At 41.2% G+C, this 15,910-nt stretch overlaps 1 long non-coding RNA gene across 1 annotated transcript in view; it reads left to right on the forward strand.

Moving 5' to 3' along the window:
* The first annotated feature begins 3,425 nt into the window (after positions 1–3,425).
* The window catches only part of LOC137636799 (uncharacterized), a 65,794-nt gene continuing 53,309 nt past the window's right edge, over positions 3,426–15,910 (forward strand). The window contains exon 1 of the long non-coding RNA XR_011043229.1: positions 3,426–3,620. This is a non-coding gene — a long non-coding RNA (uncharacterized lncRNA). The remainder of the gene's footprint in view (positions 3,621–15,910) is intronic.

Raw genomic sequence — 15,910 nt, forward strand, 5'->3', positions numbered from 1 at the left:
GGTACACTCGGGCACACTGTTTTATCTAGTTTCTCTTCCTCTTGTTTTGTTAAAGTTTTTTATAGTTTATATAGAAGATATTTAATGTAATGTTATTACTCTTAAAATATTTTATTTTTCCTTGTTTCCTTTCCTCACTGGGCTATTTTCCCTGTTAGGGCCCCTGGGCTTATAGCATCCTGCTTTTCAACTAGGGTTGTAGCTTAGCATTTAATAATAATAATAATAATAATAATAATGCCTTCATTTCAAAACGCCTCCATTCACCCAGTGTGAACTTAGCAACAAATACATCACAAAGGATATAGTTACATCGTTTAACTACTGCTTTAATCCGTCAAAACTATTATAAGGGTATTTACATAACATCTCCCTTCATTTAAAAGATAAATGTTTGTAAAGATAGTTAAACAAACATAGGCTAATACTGGTTTACATGAAGTCTATAGGCTAACTATAAATGGAGCCTTTGTACATTAGCGGCCAGTTCCTCCCACGTGTATAAGAGTAGATACCAGCTAACCTAAACTTCCTACACCCTAACCTAACCTACATGCCATGTCCTTACTTGCCTAATAGGGGTTACCCCCCCCCCTGTGATCCCCCTTATACTGCTGTATTCCTAGCCATCATCCTACATACAGGTGGCCGCTATCATACATACACCCCCTATAAATCCTAGATTTTAGTTTGTGGTGATAGTTTAACTATTCTTAAGTGAATCTTACTAATTTTGTACCGTACGACTATATAAGTTATGGAAGATAATATTCCTAAGGGCATTAACTCATAAATTTGCTAAGATAACTTTATAACAAAAAGAAAAATAAAGTTTTTTCGTGGTGGTTAAATATATCATAGTTATCCTTAAATAACTTTCTCTAAATAAAAAGTCGCACCGTTTTCTTTTTCCTAAAACCCGCTGATTCAGGGGTAGCTTGCTTATAAATTTCACTTGTATACTGTATTTCAATTCAATATTATATTAAATTCATGCAAATATCTTCTGAACTCATATTATAATTCAATTAATTTATTGGAAGAAATTTTGGGGTGTCTGCCGTTTATGGGGACAGGGATATCTTTCTTATTACTAGCCAAATCGTATTTCATTATGGGGTTGATGTTCTTTACAATTTTCTAACATACCATAATATGATGTTAATTTATCGTTTTGACTAATAACACAATTTACCTTTACCACGGCAATATTTTCTAAGTTCAGCATGGTCCGAACGCAAGTCACGGGTAGCTCCTGCTTAGTTTCCAACTTTCCCGATAGACAGAGCCCGTGTCATCCCAGTCTAAGAAACGTTCGGTTTTACAAATTAATACTGTCCCGTCAATCTACATATTTACCCCCTAGTTAAGTATGTAGTTTATAAGGACACGTCATGTATAGTGACATTTGATACTGCTAGGATATTTATCATGAAATGTTATGTTAGAAAAAGGCCGTTACAATGCGTCGTACGCTGAAGCCACGGCCAACTTACTCGGTCGTAAAATTTCCCGCAATCATTGTTTCCTGCCTGATTATAATAACACCCGTTTGGCGGCGCTCGATTCGCATATCAGCTGGTCGCGCAAGCATGAACAGTTTTCGATGTTCGTACGTATGTTTTCGCTAATTCCAACAATTTTCATTTTAATCTCTTGTTAAGATTGTTATTTCTTTCGAAATCGTCCCAAAATTATGCCGAATACTATTTTGTTTTATATACAAACAAAGGTTAGGTTATCCAGCATCTAGTTAAGATATTTCGTCAGATAAAGCCAGTGTCAAACAAAGCAACCGAACTAACCCTTTCGTGGGCCGCGTGATTTCAAATTTTTAATCCCCCCATGACCCGAGATTGACCTACAGCTGACCCTTTCCAACTCTAACCGCCGTGATGGATAGACCTGTTCCGTATAGTTTCTCTGTGAGTGATATTTTCGATTTTATCTCCCGTATTGATCAGATTGATGCAATTAAGACCCTCAGATATATACATCTACGTGATTTCACTCGTGTTACCCCCGAATTCTTTCACTATTTATTTTGAGAAGGCCTCTTAGGGGATTTTAGAGGTACATGTAAAAAGTGTAAAACAGGTGATGTGGCCCTCATGCGTGATGGCTGCAATGTGGGCAATGAAAAATCCAATTATTTCTGGAGGTGTAGGAACCGCAAGTGTCGCCGAAAGTTCACAATGCGGCATAAATCATTCTTTGAGTGAAGGACCAAGAACCGGAGGATTTTGGTTTTAGCGACTACGAAATTTAAGGTAAGCCTGAGTAACCTAGAATATGATCATGTGGATAAGATATAATTTTGAGTGCTGCCCAAAGCTTCTTTTCTGTAGGAGAGACCCTTACGAAGGGGGTCCGGGGGCTTGCCCCCGGGTAGGGGTAGTGACCTGGGAACTACTAGGATTGGTTAGGTTTGGTTTGTGGGGTTTGTATGTTAGCAACAGTGTTTGGGGGGTCGCAGGGGGGCGTCAGCCCCCCCGTTTAGTTCACGATGAAGGTAAGGACATGGCTTGTAGGTCAGGTTAGGAGGGGAATTTTGGGTTAGTTGTCCATTTTTCTCGCACATTTCCGACATCCATGACCAGAGGGTTCCTAGTATGTAGATTGTTGGGACAAGCATTTACAAAACCAGTGAATTTAATATTTCATTCCGTGATCATTCCCGCGAAAAAGAGCAGATTTTCCTACTTAGTTTCCAACTTTCCCGATAGATAAAGCCCGTGTCATCCCAGTCTAAGAAACCTTCGGTTTTACAATTTAATACTCGATTTCAAGAAACATTCAGTTTTACAATTTAATACTGTCCCGTCAATCTACATTATTTAACAAATCATTCCCGTAAAAAAGAGCCGATTTCGGACTTTTTTACCTCGATTTTCGGCCGGTCAAAGGGCTGTCCCCATAAACGGCAGAGGCTCCGAAATTTTAAATATGTCCTAAGCAAAATACTATAATTTTAGCCAATGAAAAGGCATTATATAGAACGCAGACTATGGTGGAGGTCTCTGATTGGATAAAGCAATTCTTTAGCCAGGGGGACAACTTGTTGAGAATTTGTCCCCAAATCTTGGAATTTATAGAGGTTTTGGGGGGTATAAAGTGGGTGAATTCCCATACGTCTGGTAACTGAAAAAACACTCTACTGTAAATACTCATGAATAATTCTGTTTTCAATAAGATTTATAATAACTTAATTACGTTTTATTGTTTTCCATTGGTATGACATTCATTACAATTATAATTTGATTTATATATCTTCAAGAGCACAACTGTAATCAGAACATGAGTTCAAGATTTAAAAAATTATATTTTACTGTTTGTGGTTTTACAAATACCATAATTAAAAGTAAATACAGAATATATCATAATCATAGACGATACAGGAGTACATAGTACAGTATTTAGTAGGCTACAAATTTAATGGTGTTAAAAAATGCCTGGAGAAATTACTTCTGGTCCAGGGAACTTTTAGGGTCTAGGGAAGTCCCTGAGTGTGTAGACAGTAGAAGAAGGTTCATTTCTGTCTCAGACACACACACACAGAAGGAAGGAAGTGTCTCGTGTCTTTTGACTTGTGATTCTGTGAAGAATGAAGGATTTAAGGGGTAAGGAAAGACACATTTTACAAGGTTTATTTCTTTTTATTATGTTCTCGCTATTGTTTTATTACTTACAATACTTTTGATTCTAATATATTATGTGTTGTAGGTTTCCATGATTGATAGTTAACCATCGAATTTTTTTAGAGGTCTTTTATTGGCGAAGAATTTTTATGAAAAGGTGTTCTCCAAAATGCTCTTTTTAGCGTGTGGTGGTGATTCAATAGTCAGTGAAAATGTGAAAAGTTATTAGATGAGTTTTTTTCTAGATGTGACTTTTAACTTTTCGATTAACAATAGGATGGTGTATAATTGTAGCTGTGTGGTTTGAATTCCAATTGGGCACACTGTAATCACGTTAGCTATGTAACAGCCAACGTAAAATCGCTTCGGATAGTTGAATCCCTTCCTTTGTTTCTTGTATGATATCTCAGGTTTTCTGGATAGGTTAAGTTATTAACATTACATTAATCTTGATTAGTTTTCCTCAAAATCTGACTCAAAAACCTTGTTTTCTTATAAAAGACTCAAAACTCGAAAATATCAGGGGAAAGTAAGTGAAGTATATGATTTATTTCAAGACTTCTTGATGGGATAATAAAAGATTGCTTAATAAATATATTATTAAATACATTCCAATGCTATCGAATCTATGATATACGAGGAACAAGTAAACTTAACATACTCATGTGGGTTTAAAGACCTACTAAAATTATTTGGATTTGCTGGTAAAGAATATATTTAACTAAACTTGTTTCGGTGGAAAGATTTGCAGTGAGAAAATGCGTAAAAAGAGTTAAGAGTAGTTTATTACAAACTGAAATGCCTGGAGGGAACACTCAATTATAAAGGTGCCTTTGGTCAGGAATCGATGCCCAGAAACGAGAGGAGGAATTTCATACACCAATTAACGAAACAAGACTTTAGAAATAGTCGAAAAAAAAGAATTTAAAACCGTTTGAACAAATATAATTTCGACAAAATAAAGATATTGCTAATATTCTATCATCATAGTCTCTCTCTCTCTCTCTCTCTCTCTCTCTCTCTCTCTCTCTCTCTCTCTCTCTCTCTCTCTCTCTCTCTCTCTCTCTCTAAGTAAGTGGTTGGTAGAATAAAGGCTTAATTTTGATCTTTAAGGAACTCTACCACTAATACGTTGAAATTCAAGTTTAAATTAAAGTAGGAAATTACCGTGATAAAAGCCCAAGTTGAAACATGGCTTTTTATCTAGATTTTTATAAAAATATTTTTGGAAAACCTTTATAAAAGCGATTTATTTCGTATGAAACTATTTTTTTTCTCATATTCCAATAGCAGACGTTTAATTACCTCATTAGTTAATGACCAATTAACTCTTACTGTAAGGGGGTTGGAGTGTCCTTGCCTGTTTTTCGACCAACCAGACAGAACTGGTTTTCTGCATATTTGTTCTTCGTTTAAGAGGGCTGGCCTAGTCGTTGTCAGTGAACTGTGAAATCTAAAAAGAAAAAAAATCAGTTTTTAATCTAAAAATGGGAAGCCTTATTTAGTAATTAATACCAACGGGCTTTGTTCAGTATCAAGGTAAAAAGTTGAATTAATTTTGTTACTAAGTGATTATCTTCATGGGGAAATCATAGGCGACATTATCATTTTAATATTAAAACCTTAAAGACATACTTTGTAGATTAGGCAATTTGCATCGAAAATGTGACTCTAACTCTGTAATAATTGGCAGAAAAATGCAGAACTGTATTTTGTTATGTTAAATGATCAGTGCTTCTGTTTTTTAACAACTATAGAATTAATGGAGATGCTACTGCAATTATAATTTTAATCTAACAGCGTATATATTCTTAATAACTTAATTGTTCACATTTGAAATTGTGGTAAAGAACGACTCTTAAATGGTCGAGCATTGTTTCCACAATCGTGGGGTGTAAGCTGTAACATCATACAGCAGTGGCAATCTTTATTTCAAGTTAACAATTTATGAATCAAATTCACAATTACGCCTTTGTTACACTATTTTTGCGTTTCTCATTTTGTGTATGAGTAGTGTTTTTTTTTTTTCTTTTTTTTTTTTTTTTTTGTGTGTGTGTTTAACCAGCGACAGTAAATATCTTCTCATACAGTAGGGCTCACACATTAACTTTACTTTTAGGTCTAAATTATAGTAGTCTTTTATGTTACGTAAATATTAATCTGACTTATGATGAATTATAAACCACATCAGGAAAACCAATATTGAAATATCTATGTTTATATAAAAATGTATTTGTAAAAACGAACTTGTCAACTATATATTTTCTTAAAAGTAAAAAAAAAAAAGGCTGTTTTTCTGCTCCTGTCACACAGGGCCTAAGCTACAATGTCAGTTCATCGTGTACCTATTCTAAGGTATTTAGCATATCACACATTTCGTGTTTATTGTCAAATGCTTTCGTTTTGAAAATGAGGTAATAATTTAGTATTCATCCTAGGTTTATTTACATGTAGATTTTTACTATCAGTTTTCATGTGTTGGTTCTGGCAGAATCGTAAGAAGTTAGGACGAATTTCTTGAGAAAATTCTTTTGGGAAAGCATTTATTGATACGTCTTTTGGGTAAAGTTTTGGATTCAACCAAATTGGGAAATGTATTATATTAATATATTTTCCTAGTAAAGCACGTGATAACAAAACACTTCTTCTCAATACATTATTGTCGCTAATGCATACTTACAGAGAAAAAAAATATTTCAGGAATTGAAGGTCTTGACTTTTTCTAAGTTTAGTGTATATCTTTCCATGGGCACGCAAGGTAGCTCTTGTTAGTTTGTATATCTGTTTTCATCTTACTTGGCTCCTCCCCATTGCGCAATGTGACAATATTTGCTTGAATGCGCATTTGCTCCTCCCACTAATGTCGCTCCTCCAATCTAAATACTACTGGGTTCTTTTCAAGGGTTATTATTGGACGATTCATTGGTCTCTCAGTCTTGTTTCAAGGATCTGTTTTTCGTGCAATATAACATTGTAAACGATAGTATTTTGTTTTTTTCCCTATTTCATTATGGGAGAAACCCGTGATTGTCGTTTGTTTTCGGTTTTCAAAAGTTCCGGTTTCTATATTTTCATCACACGTCACTTGACTGTCATGGATCCTCCGGTACGGTTGTGTGAAATATGTCGTTATTCCTATTTTGATGTGATCGGCCGATTTCATGGGAATTATAATGGAACTCCTGAAGTAGTGAATCGTTTTCTAAGGGAGCATTCCGTATTACCTTTAAGTGTCCAGTGTGGTAAATGTGATTCGCCTTTACATTTTCGTGAGGATAGACATGTGTGGTATTGTACCAAATCTGTAAAGGAGGGTCAACCACAACCTTCCACATCTTCATCGTCATCTTCCGTTTAAGGTAAGAAGTGATTTAACAAAATATATATATTCAAATTTACCCCTGGTTAAAGGGGGGGTCGCCGGTAGGGGTACAGGGCCCCTAGGTTAGGTTAGGTGGGTTTGTTAGGTTCTGTGGTGCCCTGAAAATTACTGTGGCCTTAAGGGGGGGTCGCAGGGGGGGCGAAGCCCCCCCCGGTAGGGGTACAGTGCCCCTAGGTTAGGTTAGGTGGGTTTGTTAGGTTCTGTGGTGCCTTGAAAATTACTGTGGCCATAAGGGGGGATCGCAGGGGGGGCGAAACCCCCCCCCCGGTAGGGGTACAGGGCCCCTAGGTTAGGTTAGGTGGGTTTGTTAGGTTCTGTGGTGCCTTGAAAATTACTGTGGCCATAAGGGGGGGTCGCAGGGGGGGCGAAGCCCCCCCCGGTAGGGGTACAGGGCCCCTAGGTTAGGTTAGGTGGGTTTGTTAGGTTGTGGTGCCCTGAAAATTACTGTGGCTTTAAGGGGGGGTCGCTGGGGGGCCCTACCCCCCTCCCCCCGGTAGGCCTAGTTAGGGGTATGGGGGAGGGGTGCTGGAACATTAATTATTCATTTATTGCAAATATCATTCAATGCCCCAACACCCTCCCCCCCCTTCCCCCACCCAAAACCCCGGTTCCCAAAGGGTGTCCCCCATAATTGGTGGGATGAACTAGGGTATACATTGTAAATCTCTAAATCGGTTGGTTTGCAGTCAAAATAAACGTTAAATTCATTGAAACCACACTATTTCTGATGCAACAAATATATTTTTATTGCATTTTTCCAAATTTGGCTGAAACTAAAAATTTACCGTCTTTTGTATTAAACATTCATCAATATTTTTCTATCATTCACTAGTGTGCAGACGTAATCAAAGTATTAGTTAATGACTAAACTCTTACTGAAAAGGGAGGGGGAGGGGTCCCTAGTCTATTTTTCGACCAGTCAGGCTAAAGTGGTTTTCAACATATTTGCTCTTCGTTAAGATCATGGCCTTACTCGTTGTCAGTGTTCTTATTTAAATTGGTTTTAAATCTAAAAATATGAAGCCTTATTTAGTTATGTAAAGGCAATAAGCTAATTTTGTTTTGCGTGCATTGAATTTTAATCAATAAATGGTGAATAGTTTCATGTGGAAATATCCGAAGGCAATATAATTTTGATGAAACAAAACTGGTTATTAGTGATCAACAAGATTGTAAAAAGCGTCAATATTGTCCTTAATACTTCGTGGACTAAGCAACTTGAATCGAAGGCGTGACTATAAACTCTATATATGTGTGTACTACATTTCATCTTTTAGTTTAGATATTAGTCAATTTTGCGATTGTAGGAAATGGTAGTGTTTATAAATAGTTTGATACTTGATATAAAGGTATTTCCTATTTAAGGAGATATATTACTTGAATTGATCTACAATAATCAGCAATGAAAGTATTTTGACTTTTCTTAGGGTAGTTATGAAGGACCAGAACTTCTGTTGTTTTAATTCGAAGTCTTTGTTGAGATATTTTAACAGTAGGGAGACCTTGACGTGGTGAAAGGGTTTGCGTATCGCCATGATGAACAAAGTTGTACTAGTCAGGGCCACCCATATTAGGTTGGTTTGCTGTGAGCTATCAGACTAAAGTCTTCTACCATCACCAATCTACAATTGGTCAGCGTGCTGAGGAAAAGACTGGACAAACCCCAGACATGAATTGATATGTCTGAGGTCTTTGTTCTGCAGTGGACTAGAAACAGCTGATGATGATGTTGCTGTTGTTGTATAAGTTATAATTGTAAACCAACTAAGTACAAATTTAACAATGTATAGATACTGAGGTACTTAATTAATTGAATGCTCCCATTTGGCAATGTGGTACAAAACTAATCAAAAGTGTTTCTTATAAACATTGCTTCCACAGCTATAGAATGTAGGTAATTGTGACACATTACAGTAGTGTTACTCTTTATTTGAAAGGATTATTTAGGAACTAAATTCTAAAGTATTTGTCTATATTGAATCATGATCGTTTCCAGGTGATGTAGGCAATCTTGAAATGTGTTGCTCATCTATCAATAATCGGGGTTTTTCCTAAAACATAAATTGTCTTGTTTATAATAAGGTTTATTTTTTTGTGATTCAGAGTCTTGTTACTGTAAATGGCTTTCAGTATAGTTTGGCCAATAGGTGAACTTTTAATGCTTTCGTTTTAAAACTGAGGTGTGATTTTGGTTTTTTAATTATTTCCATTTTATTTTCATTGAGATATTAAATATTATTCTATTATTTTTCCTATGTTGGTTGCAGAATCGTCGTAGTTTAAAGAAAATTTCTTACTAAATTCAGATTGTAGTCCTATCAATGACCCACACCAGATAAAGGTTAATTTGGAAAATATCTATCTAGGTGCCATGTCCTCGACGTGGGCTGTCAATTACCCTCACCTGGTCCTGTCATAAGCTTTCTGTATAATTTAGAATTTTCCAATTGTTACATTCTTTCTTTAAATCCTACAGTAAGTTGTACAAAAACTGTTTCATTTGCCGGCCTCTTGCTCTTCCCCCTTCTATATTTCTCATAAGGCATAAAAGTTTCTTTTATCCTTTTAATACATGTCCCAGAAATTCCATCTAATTCCTCCTCATCAAATTTAGAAGTGATTCTCTCTCTCTCTCTCTCTCTCTCTCTCTCTCTCTCTCTCTCTCTCTCTCTCTCTCTCTCTCTCTCTCTCTCTCAGACTATGGGATCTTGAACATTCTTCTGTAAAACCATAATTCAGCTGCATTTATTTCCCTTTTCAAGTTCTTGTTTAATGCCCACTTTTCTAAACGCCATGCAGGGACGTTTCCAATTAGCCACCATAACCAATCTTGATAATTATTCTTTCCTATTACCACAAACTGCAGTTTTATTTTCATTTATTTGTAGTCGTCTGTCAACCATTCTCTATCACATTTTTAGAATCTCTACTGTATCATCAGTGTCATTTATGGAGAAGTATGATTGTGTATCATCAACAAAAAGTTTGACCTCACTCCAGTTTCCCTATCATAGTTTTGATTTTCTGGGTCGAACCTGTGGCGCCGGGCGAAAATGTACCAGAGAATGCCTTCCAAGCCCAACAATAACTACTAATTTAATAAGGGGAGAGAAACAACACCATGTAAAGAAAATCATATATAATTCAGGTAAGTAGGCATAAAATATAAACTAGCCACAGGGCATAGTGAGAGTAAGGATAAACAAACATGATAACAAGGAAACCTCTGAGTATCAGAGGGAAACATGCAACAAAACTGACATGGCTAAGAATATCCCAACTTAATAACAAGGGAAAACAATAATAGTTACAATCATATTAACCTAATATGTAATACACTTAGGGCTAACGAACCACCAAGGAAGCGGCGTCGTGGTGCGAGTGGCGGGTAGGAGGGAGAAGAGAAGAGATGGATGAAAGGAAGAACAAAAGATCAATGGGGAGAGATAAGGCTCCCAGCTGCAACCGTTGGATATTTAAGAGCCTGTAAGTTCTTTAGATAGTGGCGTTTGAAGACCATAGGAGATTTCCAACCCGTGTACTTCTTAAGGTTATCAAAGTCCATATTCTGGAAATAGTTGATGGAGGTAGCTATCGATCGGATATCATGAGCATGGGGAAATGATCCCGGATTGGCTTGTTTAATGAAGTATAGGATCTGTTGCCTAATGCCACGTATGGAAATGGTACCTCCTTGTTCTCTGATAAACAAGGGGCCAGACGATCGGGTAGCAGTCCTGGCTAAAAAGGCCCTGAGAGTGGTGACCGGACATAGAGAAGTATCTTGGAGAAGAGGAATAATCTTCCAAGGGGACCACCTATTTTGGGGGTCCTCGTTCTTAGCTAGGAACGCCCTATCTGGTGAAAGAAGTACCTCACCTGAAGGGAGGAAATCCATGTTCTCTGAGTTTCGTGAGAGAGCTGCTAGTTCTGAGATTCTGGAACCCGAGGCCAAAGCTGTTAGAAATAAAGTCTTCCTAAGAAGAGTGATATAAGAGCAGGATTCGTTGTCCGTGTCGGAGGCCAGTTTGAGGACATCATTTAGAGACCAAGAGACCTTTTGAGGACGGACCGAAGGTCGAAGCCTAGCACATGCTTTTGGAATAGATGAGAAATAAGACTCCGCCAGGTTAATGTTAAACCCAACCAGGAAGACTTTCCTCAGAGCTGACTTAATGGTGGTTATAGTGCTAGCTGCTAGGCCTTTGTCAAAAATGGACCTAAAGAAGGAGATGGCTAAATTAGGAGTCATAACCGAATGGTCTGAAGTCCTTAAGAAATCCGCTAGTTTCTTAACCGCCGAATCATATTGGCGAATCGTTGAGTCCCTTTTGTCTGATTCTATAAAGAGGACATTATCTGGGTCGATGTTTGCGTCCCTACGTGCCGCAAACTTCATGAAATCCACAAAGTTAGGGTTTTGGCTATCCTTGAGGAATCTGACACAGTCCGTGTTTGGACCACCTGGGTCAGTTTGGGGAATGGGATCCGGAAGGGACGGAGTTTCAACTCGAGGAGGAGAGGAAACCAACTGCTCTTTGGCCAGTGAGGTGCCACTAAAGCTACTACCCCGTTGAAGGAGCGGAGTTTGTGCAAGACTTTCAGTAGAAGATTCACTGGAGGGAATAAGAAGATCTTCTGCCAATGGTTCCAATCCAGGGTTAATGCGTCCATGGCATAAGCCTGAGGGTCCAGGTTCGGTGTCACATAACACGGGAGTTTGTGATTGAGTCGGGTCGCGAATAGATCTACCTGGAGACCTGGAACCAGCCTGAGTATCCACCGGAAGGAGTGCATGTCCAGGGACCACTCCGATTCCAGTGGGCTCGTCCTGGATAATGCGTCTGCTATCACATTCTGGACTCCTGCTAGGTGAGTTGCTGACAGGAACCAGTCTTTGTCGGCTGCCAAGGTGAAGATAGTGACCAGGATCTGATTCAGGTTGGGTGATTTGGACCCCCCTCTGTTGAGGCAGTGGACTACGGCCGTGCTGTCTGAGACTACTCTGATGTGGGTCGACCTCGGAGGGGAGATTCTCTTCAGGGTCAAGAACACCGCCATGGCTTCGAGAACATTGATATGGAACTGTCTCATGGCGGGTGACCAAGAGCCCTGACACATCTGATGTTGGGAGTAACCCCCCCAACCACTCAGAGACGCGTCGGTATGAATTGTCACTTGTGGAGAGGGGAACTGTAGAGGAACCGACTTGGAGAGGTTCCTCCGATCGGACCATGGTTGTAGTCTCATTTTCAAGACAGAGGGGATCTTCGAGGTCTTGTCTCTTAAAGGTATTGTCGCCCTCTTTCTCCAAACTCGATTGATGTCTTTGAGTTTGGCTTTTAATAGGAGATCGGTCAGTGAGGCAAACTGGAGTAGGCCGAGGACTCGTTCTAAAGCTCTTCTGGACACCTGTTTGTGTTTGAGAAAGTTCCTGACCTTGGAAGCTATCTCCCTCACCTTCTTGGGAGGAAGGGAGAGCTTGTGCTTTGAGAGGTCCCAACGGATGCCTAACCATTCGAAGAGGCTTGATGGTTGTAGGCGGGACTTCCGGAGGTTGACTTGGAAGCCCAGTTTGGCGAGAAAATGGAGTACCTTCGACGTAGCTCTTTTGCATTCCTGGTGCGACTGGGCCCAAATGAGCCAATCGTCCAGATAGGCGACGATTTGTATCCCTTGGTGTCTGAGTTGCTCGAGCACCGTCTCCCCCAGTTTCGTGAATACCCTGGGGGCAATGCTGAGACCGAAGGGCATGACTTTGAATGCGAAGGCTCTCTTGCCGAGACGGAAGCCTAGATAAGGAGAGAAGTTTCGAGCTACTGGGACATGATAATAGGCGTCGGTAAGATCGATAGAGGTGGTGACGGCCCCACGGGGAAGTAAGGTCCGTACCTGAGAGATAGTCAGCATACGGAACTTGTCGCAAAGGATGTAAGAGTTGAGCTTCGACAAGTCCAGAACTACCCTCAACGCCGACGAGTCTTTCTTCGGGACTGTAAACAGGCGGCCTTGGAACTTCAGGGATCGAACCCGCTTGATTGCTCTCTTCTTGAGTAACTCCGCAGTGTACTCTTCCAGGATGGGAGTGGGTCTCTGGAAGAAGGTCACCGGTGGAGGAGGGGATCCCTGTGACCATTTCCAACCCAAACCCCTTGATATTATGCTGTGAGCCCATGGACTGAAGGTCCAATGATCCCGGAAGTGATAAAGTCTCCCTCCTACCGGCATCACATCATTGGGAGGGAGTGAACTTAGGGCCCCTCCCTCCACGGGAACCCCTTGCTCTGGGCCCGCCGCGTTGGCGGAACTGTCCTCTACCTCTGGAACTCCCTCTTTGGTATCCACGCAAGGAACCGGAGGGTTCGTAGGCAGGGTTGTATGCAGGTGAGGGCATCCAAGAGGGGTTGGGCTGTGTACCAGGGGGAGCAGCGAGGTAGACTACCTGCTGAGGAGGCGCCTGTTGTCGAGAAGTCGAGGCCGCGGCAGGCTGTGGGGACGAGGTACCCCGGGCCGCTTTGTAAGGACTAAACCTCAGCTTCTTCTTGAAGAATGTGTGTCTCTGGGGTTCGAACCTCTTTTTGGCTGAGAGACCCCACCTTACCTGCAAATTCTGGTTTGCCCTCGCTGCGTCCTGAAGAACCTTATCCACCTCGGTCTGAGGGAAGAGGGTCTTACCCCAGCAGGAGGAAGCTATCAGTCTGTTCGGCTCATGCCTGATGGTGGCCTCCGACAGAACGAACTTCCTGCAACTAACCCGTGCTGACCAGAAGTCATGGAGATCTATTTGGTAGGATAGCAGCTGGTTCTTTGTGGCGACTCTGAACAGCGTTTCCTCTGGGTAAAGAGATGCAAGGGACTCCATGGAGGTGATGGATTGGAGGGACCTAGCAATTCTAGTACGGGTCTCGAACTCAGTTTTGAGAAGACTCTCTATTAATCTGGGAAGCTTCTCAGAGAAAAGAGTAGAGGCACAGTCCGGATCTAGTTTCCCCACCGTGAAGGTAGAGGCCGCAGCATCCCAGGCTGCCGAGGAACCCGGAATAAGCAAAGAGGTGGGGTCCGTCTCCTTGAGAGCCGGCGTGGAAGAGCCTTCTTTGATGGCCTGTATAGTCAGCTCTGTGACTTTGTCTATGAGCGGCAAAGAGATGGAGGCCGCTGTCGTAAAAATAGTGTAGGAACCCTTGTGAGGGGTGAGCTTGGAGTTAATACACCCCCACTCTGATAGTGTTCTGGCCCAGATAGCCTGGGCCTGCTCTTTTGGAAATATGACCGTTTCCTTCGGTACCTTGTCCATACGGACCAATGCATGTTCCTTTAACCGTACAAAACCATTGAACGGGAATGCTAGGCCCGGGGGATAGAACTCCAGGTCCTCTAGAGGGCGGGTGCCCATGCCCTCCAGAGTTAGGGAGCCATCTACGAATGGAGCATGCAAAGCAAACCGCCAAGGATTGTTTTTATCGAAGGGCGGCAGCTTCGATGCGTCTGGGGCAGAAGGGGGAGGGAACTGAGTTCCGGCGCGGATCAGAGTAGCCATCATATCCTTAATCTCTGTTATTGCACCAGAGTGATGTTGAACTTGATCCCTGACCAATCCTTTGATCAGTTGGATGGGGAGGAGATCAGCCCAGGGTACCTGAAAGTCACCCGTTGGTTTTTTCTTGGATTTGGTAGACTTAGACTTCTTAGGAGTAGTGGTTTTACGAGGAGCAATATGAATATCAGGAGCTGTCGAGGGTCCGGGGACCGGTGACGTTGATACTGGCAAAGCTGAAGTCTTATAAGTTCGAAGTGGCTTCACCTTGGGTCGTACGGAGGCAGAGGGATCCCGAGGAGAAGCCTTAGAGTTATCAAAACCTAGAAAGGAAGAGGTAGAAGAGGGAGTAGGAGAGAAAAGGGTTTCCACCAACTCGGCACCACTTACCTGCTCGTCCCTGGGTTCTACGTCTATATCCAGACCAGCCATGTCCATCGGTACGAGGGTTTCGTCCTCCACGGAAATGGTAGCCCTGACTTCTTCAATTAAAGGGGCAGCAAGGTCAGGAGAGACTGCAGCAGTAGTCGAGCCTGGGAAGAGACGGGAGGCCATATCCCCATCGAGGAGATAGGGTGCGCCAGACGGGGCATTCCTGCCAAAGCCCGACACCCACGGCCGAAGAGTAGCCCTTGCTGACCGAAGAGAGACATCATCGGCCTGTAAGATTTGCAGTGATTAGTGATGGAGGAGGGGGTTTGCCCTCCTAAATATACTGTGTATATCATATTCATGTCTATATTAGTGTCTGCCAACGAGAAATAAGGAACAAAGGGAAAACCCACTTACATCATCATTCAGCAGAACTGACGACAACTCGTAACAGAACGAGCACAAATCCGGGAACCACACTGGGTATTGGGCCTGTCCCGGTTCCTGGATAAAGGGAATGGAGCAGTGAGCATGAGACCGGCAGAGGTCATGCCCAACGGGGTCGCTGAACGAGGCAGAGCATCCTTCAGCAGTACAACGGGCCTTCTGTAAAAGAAAGGAGACATGAGTCTGGTGATGCTTGAAACTCTGATAAGGGATAAAAACCTATTATTTTAGAGTTCTGGCACTCACTGAATTACCTAAGCACCCATATTGCATTGACCAAACAACTAACTATTAACTTTAAGTTGATACTGCCCCATACCATTGTTGGCACTTTAAAATTCAATTGTCTGTATATTTGTAATGCACCCAATGTCTGTTAATGACATAAGGATAATAAGCTTAAAGTAATCCGCCGACCTCCAAGGGTCGGGGAAGCAGTGACATGCCCTTAAAATAAATACAAACACCAGCCTTAGCTAAAGGCAAGGCAAATATAAGTGTGAAGTGTATGGGCGACCTCCGGTGAGGCCGGAGCTC

The sequence above is a fragment of the Palaemon carinicauda genome, unplaced genomic scaffold, assembly GCF_036898095.1.
Source record: "Palaemon carinicauda isolate YSFRI2023 unplaced genomic scaffold, ASM3689809v2 scaffold392, whole genome shotgun sequence".
Classification (NCBI taxonomy): Eukaryota; Metazoa; Arthropoda; class Malacostraca; order Decapoda; family Palaemonidae; genus Palaemon; species Palaemon carinicauda.